Source organism: Mercenaria mercenaria, chromosome 9, assembly GCF_021730395.1.
Source record: "Mercenaria mercenaria strain notata chromosome 9, MADL_Memer_1, whole genome shotgun sequence".
Lineage (NCBI taxonomy): Eukaryota > Metazoa > Mollusca > Bivalvia > Venerida > Veneridae > Mercenaria > Mercenaria mercenaria.
Window position 1 is genome coordinate 2781704 of NC_069369.1, and position 14141 is coordinate 2795844.

The 14141-nt window shown below is 36.2% G+C and overlaps 1 protein-coding gene across 3 annotated transcripts in view; it reads left to right on the forward strand.

Annotated features, from left to right (window-relative positions):
• The window catches only part of LOC123546373 (condensin complex subunit 2-like), a 43464-nt gene that overhangs the window by 197 nt on the left and 29126 nt on the right, over positions 1-14141 (forward strand). For 2 of the 3 annotated variants that reach the window (XM_045332587.2, XM_045332589.2), the window contains exon 1: positions 204-418. The exons of the other annotated variant lie outside the window; for it this stretch is intronic. The gene's annotated coding sequence lies outside the window, so the exon portion shown is untranslated. Of the gene's footprint in view, positions 1-203; positions 419-14141 lie in introns of those variants that run through there. 3 annotated transcript variants of the gene reach the window in all.

Genomic DNA, 14141 nt, shown 5'->3' on the forward strand with positions numbered 1-14141 from the left:
AAACAAAAGTGGGTGGGGTAAAATATCCATGTTTTTCAACAATTTCAAAGTTTAACAAGTGATGGAGAAACACTGTCAACATTTTATTATGATGAATTAATCGTTCGTATTGTCATAACTGCTCGGCAATGTCAGCATTACATTTTATTGTCCACTTCAAGAGAGGATATCCTTTCAAATCGAGAACATTGAAGAGCATCAAAGGGATGTAACTAGTGTATGTTTGGACATGTAGATAAAAATGTTGTTTATAGTAAATGGGATTTATTTGTGTTTAACATTCATATCCTATATAAAGTCTAAGCAACTTTCAAAGTCTTCATATTTATGACAATGTAAATGAAGAGTGTAGACCTAACTTTGTTTATGTTGCCCCATACAGAAGTTTTGACATCCAGGAATCATAAAATGCGATGAGGTAAAAGATTATATATATATGTATAGCAGTGTTTGAGATTAGAGGTCCCCAGCCACCCAGTGCGACCAAAAATCGTACTGCGAGTACAAATCATAAGCTAGGAGCTTAGCTTACGAGCAATTTTCTTACTCTGACTCTGAGCCATCATGTTTTGTTTATGTTAGAACTAATGCATGCGCATTTTACCGTATTTAAATGCAGGGTTGTCAAAATGAATATGAGTATCAGATTGAATTGAGAAAGTAACAGATTAGGTGAGGGATCAAGGGGACCACCTAGGCCCGCTGTGGGTCCAGGGCAACACCCTGGTGGGGAGACCAGGGGGGCGTTATCCCCCTTGGTCGAAAGCAAATTTTAAAAATTTGAAACTTCAACTTCAACTATCTACTGCCGAACAATCGTCTAGCGATTATGACTGGCAGGCGCTGTCAGGAAACAGTGTTTTAGTAAAAATGTTATGTGCAAAATTAAAAAGATAAAAGACCCAACACCTTAGAAGCCTTCTCCTTACAGCAAAATTGTGTGCATTCTCGACGAGACATCCGCAATAATTTCCAATAATTTTTAAATCATAATCGTAGGTTGATTTTGGCAAATTCCAATGAAAAACTTGGATAAACAAGCAGAAATCAATGGTAAAAATTAACTCTGGTCATAGAAAATACGTTATAAATTTTCATTTTATAAATAATGCTAGTCTTGCCATTATTTCGTTTGTCACACATTTTCGCGACCCCAATTTCAGATTAATTGTGGTCATTCAGAGAAGACCTCCCTATGCAAATGGATTTTTTAATTTTTGCTGAGAAGTACCCTAGGCCTTTTATTTTTGATCTTTCGGTTTACGGAACTGCCGCTCAAAAAAACGTGTTTTCAGAAAAAAAATAAAATTGAAAAAACGTGATTTTTTTATTTCCTCCGCTAAGACATGAAAGCTTGCAGAAGAAAAAATGCATCGCGTATTCCAAAAAGAAAAAAAAAGTCTCGTTCTTCGAATATCCGTCACGGCGAATGAGTCAAATCAACATTAGGAATTCCTATAGTTCTATTTTTAAACTTCATATCTTATGCATGACGTAAACGTCCAATTAAAATTTCCGATATATACTGCGCCCAATCAACATGCTTGTTACGCAATTAACGAAACGTTTAAAAATGGCTGCGCCCAGGCTGTATTATTTCCAAAGTTTTGAAGTAATTTTAATGAAAATGCAAGAACATTCAAAGTTGCGACGTAGTGCTTTCCTGAAAAAAATGGCCAATTGTCGGTGATATGCAGTCTGTATTTAGTATACAACTACGTTTATGGTAACTGTCGTTTCAGTAGCGCAATGCTTATTACGGTGATTCTATGCACCACTTATTACGCGAACTTGAAAGCATTTTTTCCCGAAAAATATCATTTAAATACACAATGATGACAGTACTTTCGTTTGGTGATATAAACTGGTACAGGGGACATTAAAACTGTGAAATTGTAAGTCCCGGTAAGCAAATGTCTAGCCTGTACAGCTTTTTGGCGTCCAGTAACCCATTTTGTTTATAAGTTATGAATTAGGTATTTTTAATGAAATTATTGTACGTTATATATTAACATCAGATTAATGTTGATTATAGATGTAATTACTGTCTTTTGCAATGTAGCTGTGCAGTAGATGTGGCAAGACAAATACTGACTGACAGAATTTTCAAAGATCATTGCAAAGATGAACTGTTGTGTTACATTAGGCCTATTCATAAAATAAATTAACAAATACCAAGAAAACCATATGAGGAAAGGCAAGGCTTCCAGTTAACAGACATAGGCTAGGTGTCTGTTTACCAGATGGCTAGACACTTCCTATTCCTAACGCTTAAAAAGATAATTGCTTATTAGGCACTGTGCAGTGTATGCTGTACCCCTAAGTTTCAGACTGGGTCCATAAACAGCCAAGATGCTTGAAAGCTGCTGAGTGTAAAATCATATATCCATGGTGACAGTGTTGTTCAAATGTGGGGAATATTAGATTCTTCCATCTGTTGTTTTAACAGAAGGTATTAATCTCAGTCAGTGTTCAACATATGACGTCTATGTCTCCAATCATTTAGTTTGTGAGAATATGTACAGTTTTTATGTATACAGTCCTTTCAAGAAAAATGATACAGCTACCTGCCCAGCTGTATATTAATGTAATTTCACAGAAATACCAAGACAATTTTTTTTCTCAAGCTGCTATGACAAGCCCCAAGGCTCATTTTTAATCAAATATAACTAAGGTCACAGGTATATTTGCAGGAAAAAGCATCAAAAGTGGGAAAGAAGATTATAACATGCAGCCTGTGTGATGTTATGTAGAATTTACCCATATTCCTTTCAAAGGTCCGTTTCCTACGGAAAAAAAAAAATCTGATTCTGTTTTTTAATTTTTTTTTTTTTTTCCCTCCTCCTACGACCATGTGTCATCCTGGCGGTTCGTAAACCAAAAAATAAAAAAATAATGGCCCTACTACATTTTTGTATTTTGGCAGTGTTCGAAATTCACGGTAGTCTGACAGCCCGTGGCTACCAAATTTCAGCTCGGGCTACCGATTTTCCACAGGTACAAGCCCGACTGGGCTACCGAATTTTCCTCATTTGTTTAAAAAAAAACATGCTAATTAAACGAGTACTGCATCGTGATTTTCCAGACTGAGAAACGCTTATGGAATTATTGGTTTTTGCACTCTAACGTGTTGACAATCAAACACAGTGTCAAAGACGTAACCGCAGCGCTAATTGGCTGAATACAATCACCTCTAGCATAACGGATAATTTGATTAGCTTTCACACTTCTCGCGAAAATCTCACAAGTACCTGCAGTAGGCGGAGCTTAAATTATGCTATCAGCGTGTGTGTAAATGTGTATTCAGCACTCGGTATTACATCTTACAAATTGTCAACAGTCCGAGTTGCAGTAATTGGCGAGTGCGGATCCTAAAAAATCGGGCATAACAGTTTAGATTTCGTTTTGGCAAGGAGTGTCATGTACGATGCTTTTGGACTCTGACGATGCTGATCTAGACTGGAGTATTTCGAGTTAAAATTTTTCAAAAACATGGCAAACATGTACTGTATGTCTTTTTTATTACTTCAAACATGCATAGAGATGTTTGTAAAACAAGATGTTATATGGTGCAAAAATTATGTATTTTAAGGTGTTAAAAGTTCGGGCTAGTGAAACTGGTGTCGGGCTTGGAAAATTTTTAATGTGGTAGCCCGAACGGGCTATTGGATTCAAATCTGAATTTCGTACACTGTTTTGGCAAAGGAATAATAATATTTTCTCAAAATTTAGACCAAGAAACACACCAGAGGCCACCATTCCATACCTGTATTTTATAATTTTCCAGGGGGAAAACCCCCTGACGCTCCACTCATAAAGAGGGTACTAACCCCTCCTTTACCTCAAAATTTTGGCCCTAAAAATGCACCAGAGGCTACCATTTCATGCATGTATTTCAAAAAATTTCCAAGGGGAGAGCCCCCTAACCCCCCATCCCCCAATAAGAGTTTTACAATCAAATAATAAAAAAAACTGTAAAAATGACAAATTGTTGCAACATGCAGAGTGTGTTGGAGAATACACCCAATGGACACCCCTTCCCCTAGGCATCGTTAACTTCGATATTATGTGGCGGAAAAAAAATTAGGGCCAGTGGAAACCCTGATATATGATAAAAAAAAGTTAATTTTCTTCTGTGTTTATGGATCATTATTTTAAAAAAGATATGATATCTCTTATTCAAAATACTCGTATCTTATTTATGATCCGCCTTACCTGATTTATATGCTTGAAGTTGGTACTAGAGCAGGTGTTAAAGGCTTTTGTTGAAATTTAAATTTTCTCTGGAGTAAACATGAAGTAATTGTCAATGCCCTGAGGGCTAGAGACTCAGGTGACACGAAAAACTGAACATCAAATTCCTTGGGGGGGGGGGGGGGGAAATAAAATAAAAAATGCTGTAGATCTAGTTTTTAAAACTTAGGGGACAACTGTTCGAGAGTCCTTCCAACTGTGATAAATATTATTAAACACGCGCTTTCTGACTTTCATTAACAGTAACATTTGTAAGTGTATTTTTGATAATTTTCACTCGCCACGTGTATAACCAAACTGAAAAAGCCTATGATTGTTAGATTTTCTCTTGCCGTCCATTTTGGAAACGGCCTGACGTCGAGTAATTACACAAATTTTCATTGGCTACATCGATAGACCATAAACCAGTTAAAACGCCCATAAAGTGTATTACAGACTGTATCATTTTATAAATCAAAATAGCGTCTTCTTAGTTGAAATAACTGTGAATCAGTGCGGTGTAGAGGTGAATAAATACGCGACAGACTTGTCTGAACATTTTTTTTTACTACCAAAAAAGTAACCGATGCAAAGGACTTTCTTACCGATGATTTTGATTGGCAATCGCTTAATTTTGACAACGCTGTAAATGCAGCCTTATCCCGTTCCAGGTTTCTGGAAATTTGTTTTAGATATAATATGCTTTTTTAGCTCACCTGTCACGTAGCCAGAATTTGCTATTTTTGTGCGTCAACAATTTCTTGTCTGCACAATAGTGGTTTCATTTATGATTTTATTTTAACCAAACTTGCACACAACTTGTATAACCATAAGATCTTGGTTCCTTTCTTGAACTGGCCAGATCCCATTATGGGTTCCAGAGTTATGGCCCCTGAAGAGCCAAAATGAGCTATTTTGACCTTGTCTGCACAATAGCAGCTTTATTTATGATTTGATTTTTACCAAACTTGCACACAACTTGTATCACCGTAAGATCTTAGTTCCTTTCTTGAACTGGCCAGATTCCATTACGGGTTCAAGAGTTATGGCTCCTGAAAGGGCCAGAATTAGCTATTTTGACCTTGTCTGCACAATAGCAGCTTCATTTATGATTTGAATTTAATCAAACTTGCACAAAACTTGTGTCACCATAAGGTCTTGGTTCCTTTCTTGACCCAGCCAGATTCCTTTATGGGTTCCAGAGTTACTGCCCCTGAAAGGGCCAAAATTAGCTATTTTGACCTTGTCTGCACAATAGCAGCTTCATTGAATTTAACCAAACTTGCACACAACTTGTATCACCATAAGATCTTGGTTCCTTTCTTGAACTGGCCAGATTCCATTATGGGTTCCAAAGTAATGGTCCCTGAAAGGGTCAGAATTAGCTATTTTGACCTTGTCTGCACAGTAGCAGCTTCATTTAAGATTTGAATTTAATCAAACTTGTACAAAACTTGTGTCACCATAAGATCTTGGTTCCTTTTTTGAACCAACCAGATCCCATAATGGGTTCCAAAGTTATGGCCCCTGAAAGGGCCAAAATTAGCTTTTTTGACCTTGTCTGCACAATAACAGCTTCATTTATGATTTGATTTTAATCAAACTTGCACACAACTTGTATCACCACAAGATCTTGGTTTCTTTCTTCAACTGGCCAGATTCCTTTATGGGTTCCAGAGTTATGGCCCCTGATAGGACCAGAATTAGCTATTTTGACATTAGCTATTTTGATATTGTCTGCATAATAGTAGCTTCAGTTATGATTTGAATTTAATCAAACGTGCACAAAACTTATGTCACCATAAGGTCTTGGTTCCTTTCTTGAACCGGCCAGATTCCATTATGGATTCCAGAGTTATGGCCCCTGAAAGGGCCAAAATTAGCTATTTTGACCTTGTCTGCACAATAGCAACTTCATTGATTTTAACCAAACTTGCACACAACTTGTATCACCATAAGATCTCGATTCCTTTTTATTCGCCTGAAGGGACATATTGTGTTATCGCCTCGGTGTCCGTCTGTCTGTATGTCTGTTGGTTAGCAATTTCCCTTCCGCTCTGTAACTCTTACTTCCCTTTTATGTTACTATAAATAGCTTATTTAGTAACTTTTTTATTATTGGCCGTAGGGAAAAACCGAGACCACTTTTCTGTGGTACAACATGGATGGTACCTCCAATTTTTAGGTGTATTTTGACATATCTGTACCTTGTAAGATTTTTTTTTTAATTTTGGTTAATTTCTTCCCTTTGTTGTTCCTGTCCTTTGGGCTTCATCAGTCAAAATTTTGCTCCTAACCTCCTCTGATGTAATCCTTCAGGCATGAAACTACTGGCCTGATTTGAAAATAATTTTATTTGAAGAAAATTTCAACTATATTTTCTCATAATTCTTTTGATTGATCTTGATTATGATTTTTTGACCTTCTTGTCCTTAAGTGCAATGATAACAGGTGAGCGATATAGGGCCATTTTGGCCCTCTTGTTTATCTGTGTCTTTTATTTCAAAATGTTCTGACGTGTCATGGCTGTGCCAGTGTTACGAGTTTTATGATGTAAAATGTGCAGTTTATTCATGTTTATGGTTAGTAAAAAGATTCCTGTAGGAAGTTATTTACAGTAATTTACACAAGTTATTACCAGTTACTATGATGTGTTTATAAGAGCTTATAATTGACCTATTGATGTTTCACACAATACCTTTTAAAACAGTTGTTGTGTTCCAAGAATGAAGTTTACTAAAAAAGAAAGAAAAAAAAATTAATGAATGAAATTACCATGTTTTACAGTGCTCCAGCTAGGATTAAAAAAGGGCAGGGTGCTGGCACTGAAAAGGGCACTTCTGGGGTGGTGGTCGGTCCGGGAACGGGGCCCCCCTGGGAAAAAAAATATAACTGGTCCATGCATACAGTGCATTTTAACATACTTTAGGCATGGAATTTGGCATAATTTAGGCATGTTTTTTGGCACACTTTAGGTATGGTCTTTTAATAGGCTATGTCTGTCATCTCTAATGCACCTATTTATTAACTAAAAATTCTGCTGTTTGTATTTTACTTGGCATTGATTTTCAACTTGTAACATTTCTTTGTAATTGCATACTGAATAACAATATCTATGTGTTTAGGCCTATTTTACTTGTTACAATTTCAGTACACATCTTCTCCATGTAGGCTACTTGATATTAGAGAGTTTGAGATTTCAACCTTCGCCTTCCCCTTCAACGTCTCTTGCGAAGTTAACGTATGAAGTTGAAGTTCGATTAAAATTCCTTGAGATTTCAAACATTAGAATGAACCTTACTTTTTTTAATCCGCCCATTCAATTTATCCGTAATTATGGTCGTGTTTTTCGTGCATTTTGATACCAGTTGTCCGAAAGGGCAGGATTTTACAAGAGGTTTTAAAAATGAAAAACATGAAAATTGAATAAAAAAAACATTTCAATTAATATAATCACAGCATGGATTTTAGAGCGATTACCAAATAAAAAAAAAATAAAATAAAACGATAAAACAATGTGAACAATGTAAAAACTCGTTAGTCTTGCAGCTGAGCTCCAAACACTTAGATTTTATATAAAATTATGTCAGTATAGTCAGTATACAGTGCACGATTGTAAATCATATATGAGAGGAAATAAAAATAATTATTACATATTACCTAAAATCATTTTCCATCGGGTTTCAGTGGACCGCGATTGTGCAATATTTTTCCATATCATGACGTTGAACGCTTTTATATCGGACTAGTCCCAATCCGTGACTCTAGTTACCTCCCCTGACGGTCCATCCATTGCGGATCTCGTTTCTGTAGATTTTTGTTGCTATTGTGTGTTTGTTTAATTTGTAATTTATGCAACATTTTGTTTACTTTTACAGTTTGATTAATCTGACCTATTAGATACTGGCATGTAGTAATTTATCAGACTGAAATGAAATGAAAGTTATAATTACGTCATGAGTTGGACTTATATAGGATGTGGAATGTTTTCTTAACGTTGTGATGGAAAGAATCGCGTGAAGTCAATGGCGTCCACGCGCACGTTGCGACAACAAGTTGACGTCATTTTCGCGGAAAATATTAATGCGCATCAATTTGATTTGTTTATTGCGTTTTCGGAGAATTTTTTTTCCGTATTTTTTTCCTGTCTTTCGTGACAGAACTATAATTTACATATAAATTAATCATTTGATAGGGGATATGTAATAAAAAGGTTATCAACTTTGTATGTGGATATGTGCACTCGTTCTTTCGCGGACAATATTGCCGCTGCAGAACTCGTGCATATGTCCACATACAAAGTTAATAACCTATAATGATCATATCAACGTGATAATGACACTCTGTATAATGTCAAACTCTCAGACAGCACAATATGATTTTAATATACTATTTTATAAGTAAAGCATCTGCGGATCCAGGAATTTTGGTTAGAGGGACACCAACATTAAAGAGGGGGTCACCCATTTCATGGTGGGGAGGGGGGAGGAGTAGGGTAGGGTCACACCGAGTTTCAAGACCGACTTTCTTTGTAAAATGTAAGAATCAAAGGGGGAATTAACCCATAATGTCCCTCTGCCAGGTTCTGGTTCCGTGCATTTAAAGAATGGAGTTATCCCATACGGCTAACAGGAAACGTCTCTTATCATGATATCATAGATCTGAAATTGTCTGATACTTCAGAAGAATTTTCCGTCTTCCTAGTACCATTTTATGTTTATAATTAAAACGCAATTGTCGTATTAAGTGTCCGACTGAAACAGATTGATTTTATTTGGATGTGAAAATAAAATGTTCCACCAAATGATAATCGCGCGTAATTATTTATTTTTTCAAGTAAAATGACTGTCATGCCATTTGCCTCCATCCAGATTTCAGTCCTTGATGCCGAGTATGTGTTGACAGACTAGACGTAAAAAGAATGAAGTTTCGACTTTCGTGATATCACATCTTCAGACGTTCAAAACTTCACTTCATACGACAAAAAGGCCCATCTGGTAAAATCTATATCGCCTGGGGACACAAATATGCCGTAGAAGTTAAAGTTTGAACAAAATCTCAAAGTTTCTCAAAATCAGTTGATAACTTCATACTTCCAGGTTCAATCCAATGTATTTAGTTAAAATCATTAGCCATACAAAACTTCATTATTTTTATACCTATTGATAGTGTTTCGCATCAAATTTAGTCTAATTATATATATGGATAATCAAATAACTTAATAAGTAGAAATTCTGAAACTAAGCTTTTTATTTCGCATAGTAATAAAGAGAAGTCTTAGGCTTACGTGATATTACATGGAAAACTTTAGTAGCAACGTGTGATATAAATAAAATACACGCATATCGGTGACATTTTACCCAAAATGTATATGAGAGACATTGAAGGGGAAGGCGAAGTTTGAAATCTCAAACTCTCTATTTATAAGTTTATACCTGCAACATATTGTATACAGAAAATAAAGTTTAAACTTCCACTTAAATAAATGAAATCAGGCAAAGTTTTTAACTTACAACAGTCTAAAAGCAAGTTTAGCACTTGTAATAGACATATTCCGGGTATCCAAAATTTTATATCCGGATATGGTTACACTTTTTTCTAAAAGTCTTCGAATGTCCAGTTTAAACAATATTTTTGAAAAAATATTATGATGCAAAGACAGTTTAACAGCATTTCACAGTATCTGACATTAAAGTGTACCCTGTCATTACATCTTAGTAAACTAATTCCAAAGAAATCTTCATGGAAAATTGGCAATTTCACAAAGCAGACGACAACTTACTTTCGATTTCAAAAACTTGTAAAACCATAAAATCAAAATATTTTCTTATTTAATATTGATTGTGATCGATTTTTATTAATTACATATAAATGTCTGTTGTCTGGACTTAAGTTTCAGTTGTGTATAAAGGGGCATTTACGACTATATTACCAAAAACGAAAGTACACTTTGACAGGTGGCGCGAAATGATAATGATTTCAGACTGATTTGCAAACTGTTTTAACACTAAGGTTCAATGATTTTATTGCTAATGGAGCAGTCTAAAATATCATCGTCTGCCTCGGGCACGATTACAGCAGGTAATTGTTTGCTAATTATGTCAATGCCCCCCGCCTTACACTCAAGAAACATATGAAATTAATCTATTTAAAAGGTTACAGGGCCTCCGCTGTCGATCGCCAATGTCGCCATTTGCGATAATTTTAAGAATTTGGCGCTAAATTTTGCGAACTGGCGAAAATAAGTGGCGCATAGTTTTTTTTTCCTCGGCATTTGTTTTTTCCGTAGTGATATAAGCAGCCTAATAATTGGTTCCCGATACACATGTTTACCTAGACGCTGGTAGTGAATAAAATCGATAACCAGTCTAGGCAGTGTTGACAATTCGACTATTGAAGTTGGTTGACACTTTGAGAAGATAATTGCGTAATAATGTGTGAGTTGATGATTAACTAGTAATCAAAACATCTGCCAGCTTGTATGTTTGACCTCTGCCGAAAATTCACCAAAATTAACGCCGATTACGGTGTACTTTACGGTGTGTTGCGATTTTTTACCAAAAAAAAAAAAAGATCGACATGTTTGAGGCATGCAGTTGTATGACTGACGAATTTTAAATAAGTACGAAAGATACATTTAATTTGATAGTTTTTGCAAGATAAATTTTGTAATTCCTCAGTTTTCATAAAAGATTTTAACGATGGATCCGAAAACAAAAACACATCGACCTCAATTTGTATCCTGGACCTGGTTAATTTCTTTGAAATGTTCAGAAGCTGGAAGATATCACTTGCTACCATGGCTTCTTAAAAATCATTAGACAAGTGTTCAACCCGACCTTTTAGAATAGAAAAAAATCCGAATTTTCCTTTCCGAAAATAAATGAGTCCTGAAAAATTGGTAGTTCTGACCAAAGAGCTATAAAAATAAAAATTACTTCTACAATAAACTAATGCACCTTCAAAACTTATTATTATTCCTAATGAAATTATTTACAATATTTTATTTCTCTATGCACACTATGACAGCCAACTAAGAGAAATAAAAGTGGCTCAGAACTTTGGCTCTAAAGTGGCTCCAACTTTTTCAAATTGGCGAAAAGGTTGGCGACAAGTATGAAAAACCCAGAGGAGGCCCTGGGTTATTTTCTAAATAAAGAATTCAGCAGTGTGTAAATGACGTCATAAACACATTAAAGTGGTTGCCTCCATGATAGCCATTTTCTTAAATTTCAAACTGCCATATCTTTTTCAGTAGTTATCCGATTTTAAAAATTCTTTCAGCGTTATGAAAGGCTTGGGAATGACTTTCATGTAAAATAAACGTATTGTCGGGCTTGCCTTGCCCTTTAAAGCGTATTTGAACTACTCTCAAGTCTGCTTCCTGGAAAAACAAGTACTGGTGACATATGAGAAGTCATGGTCAGTAGCAGACCTCAGTTGAACAGATGTTTTACAAATTCGATTAACATTGCTGGTGACGATACCAACTTGAAAGCACATTTCTTGATGAAACCTTCAAGAACTTTAAAGATCATGTTAATTTATCACAAATGTCGTATAGCCATGTTGTATTACCTACGAATTAAGAACATCAGAAAATATTTAACTAAAGCAGTCACTGAAATTGTAGTTTTTATGCCCCCGAAGGGAGGCATATAGTTTTTGAACCGTCTGTCCGTCCGTCGGTCTGTCAGTCTGTCGGTCTGTCAGTCTGTCCGCAAATTTCGTGTCCGGTCCATATCTTTGTCATCGATGGATGGATTTTCAAATAACTTGGCATGAATGTGTACCACAGTAAGACGACGTGTCGCGCGCAAGACCCAGGTCCGTAGCTCAAAGGTCAAGGTCACACTTAGACTTTAAAGGATAGTGCATTGATGGGCGTGTCCGGTCCATATCTTTGTCATCCATGGATGGATTTTCAAATAACTTGGCATGAATGTGTACCACAGTAAGACGACGTGTCGCCCAGGTCCGTAGCTTAAAGGTCAAGGTCACACTTTGATGGGTGTGTCCGGTCCATATCTTTGTCATCCATGGATGGATTTTCAAATAACTTGGCATGAATGTGTACCACAGTAAGACGACATGTCATGCACAAGACCCAGGTCCGTAGCTCAAAGGTCAAGGTCACACTTAGACGTTAAAGGTCATTTTTCATGATAGTGCATTGATGGGCGTGTCCGGTCCATATCTTTGTCATTCATGCATGGATTTTAAAATAACTACGCATGAATGTGTGACACAGTAAGACGACGTGTCACGCGCAAGACCCAGCTCCGTATGTCAAAGGTCCTAAACTCTAACATCGGCCATAACTATTCATTCAAAGTGCCATCGGGGGGCATGTGTCATCCTATGGAGACAGCTCTTGTTTCGCTAGTTATTTCACATCTGGATTACTGCAATGTCATACTGTATGGTGTAGCTAACGGTGAGGTGCGTAAAATGCAACACATTCAAACAGCGTTCGACACTAACTTTTTTGCCAGGTATCTCGAAGGAATACCTGCTGGGAAATTTAGGAATCCCTGCTGAAAATTAGGAGTCCCTGATAACAAAATGTGGTTAGAACATGAAAAAACTAAAATCTAACAAACACAACTGTTTACAGTACATGTATTTTATTTTCACTTTATTTCCATTTTACATCAATGACAACAATAGCTTGTATGACTTTTGCTGTAAAAGAATAATGTCATTTCTGCCCAAGTCCTCTTCCCCCTCATCTTCACTACCATCGCACTCCTCTGCGATTTGTTGTAGTTCATCTAAATGTATGCCGCCTAGTTCATTCCCCCTTATAACCCCCTTATTTGTAATCATTTTTTTGACATAAAAAAAAATTCCAAAAAGTCTCCCTTAAATAAAAAAAAAAATTCAAAAAAAAAAAAAATGTTCCGACCTACCTACCCTAATTTTTTTAGCATGTTACCAGATACAAAGATTTTTTAGGCCTTATTAATGCAACTCCAACAGACTTTATCTAAAACTAGTACATTGGTCATAACAGATTTTCTTAAACATTTCATATTTTAGTTGTTTTATTTTGCACATTGCCTAAAAGTGGGTGGGGTTTAGTGTTTGCATGCTTTTATTATCAGCAAATTCTTCTAAATAAGAGCTGCTTTGGCAACAGTGATCATATTTTTCGTAAATGCAGACCTTTTATTGGCTTTTTATTTTAGTTTGTACTAGAAAAATCTTGTAAGAAATGATAAAAATGTTCGAAAATGTCGGTCTATAAAACGAGTAACGAAAAACAAAAGTAACAGTTAAAGTTCTTGAAAAGATAACTGTTTTAACTTTATTTTCTCATCATACCACGTATAATTTCTGCTTATTTAATTTGTTTTGCCCAAACAAAGCCTCGGCAATGATAATAAATTTGTTATAGACCGTAACGGCCGACCGGCTCATGTAATCGTATCGAGCACACAAAATAATGGTACAAACACGATAATCTAAGGCTGCATTGTTTATCAATTAACTTGTAAACATTGATCAATAAACACCTTTGATAATGACAAGGCATATTGTACTAAATACAAACCGCGAGATAAGCACGTGTCATTTGGCGCGTGGCGTGACTGACATCTGTCGGTAGCTAATTAACATACGACGCTCCGCCTACTGCCATATTTCCGCTTGTGCCGGCAAACAATATTGAAATTCACTGGGATTTTGATTGACAGGGGGCAGAACTATCGAACTTGGAACGCATCTAAGTAAATTTCCGCGAGTCAAGCCGACGCGCGTGCCGTAATTTATGCGGGTAAAATACGAGTTTTTCTCGATTTTCGCGGGTCAAAACCCGGGACCTCGGGTCAACTGAAGCAAAAGACCGATGTTTGAGCGAACAAGACTGGGGAATTTCATTTTTTTTAGAATCATATTTTATTTGA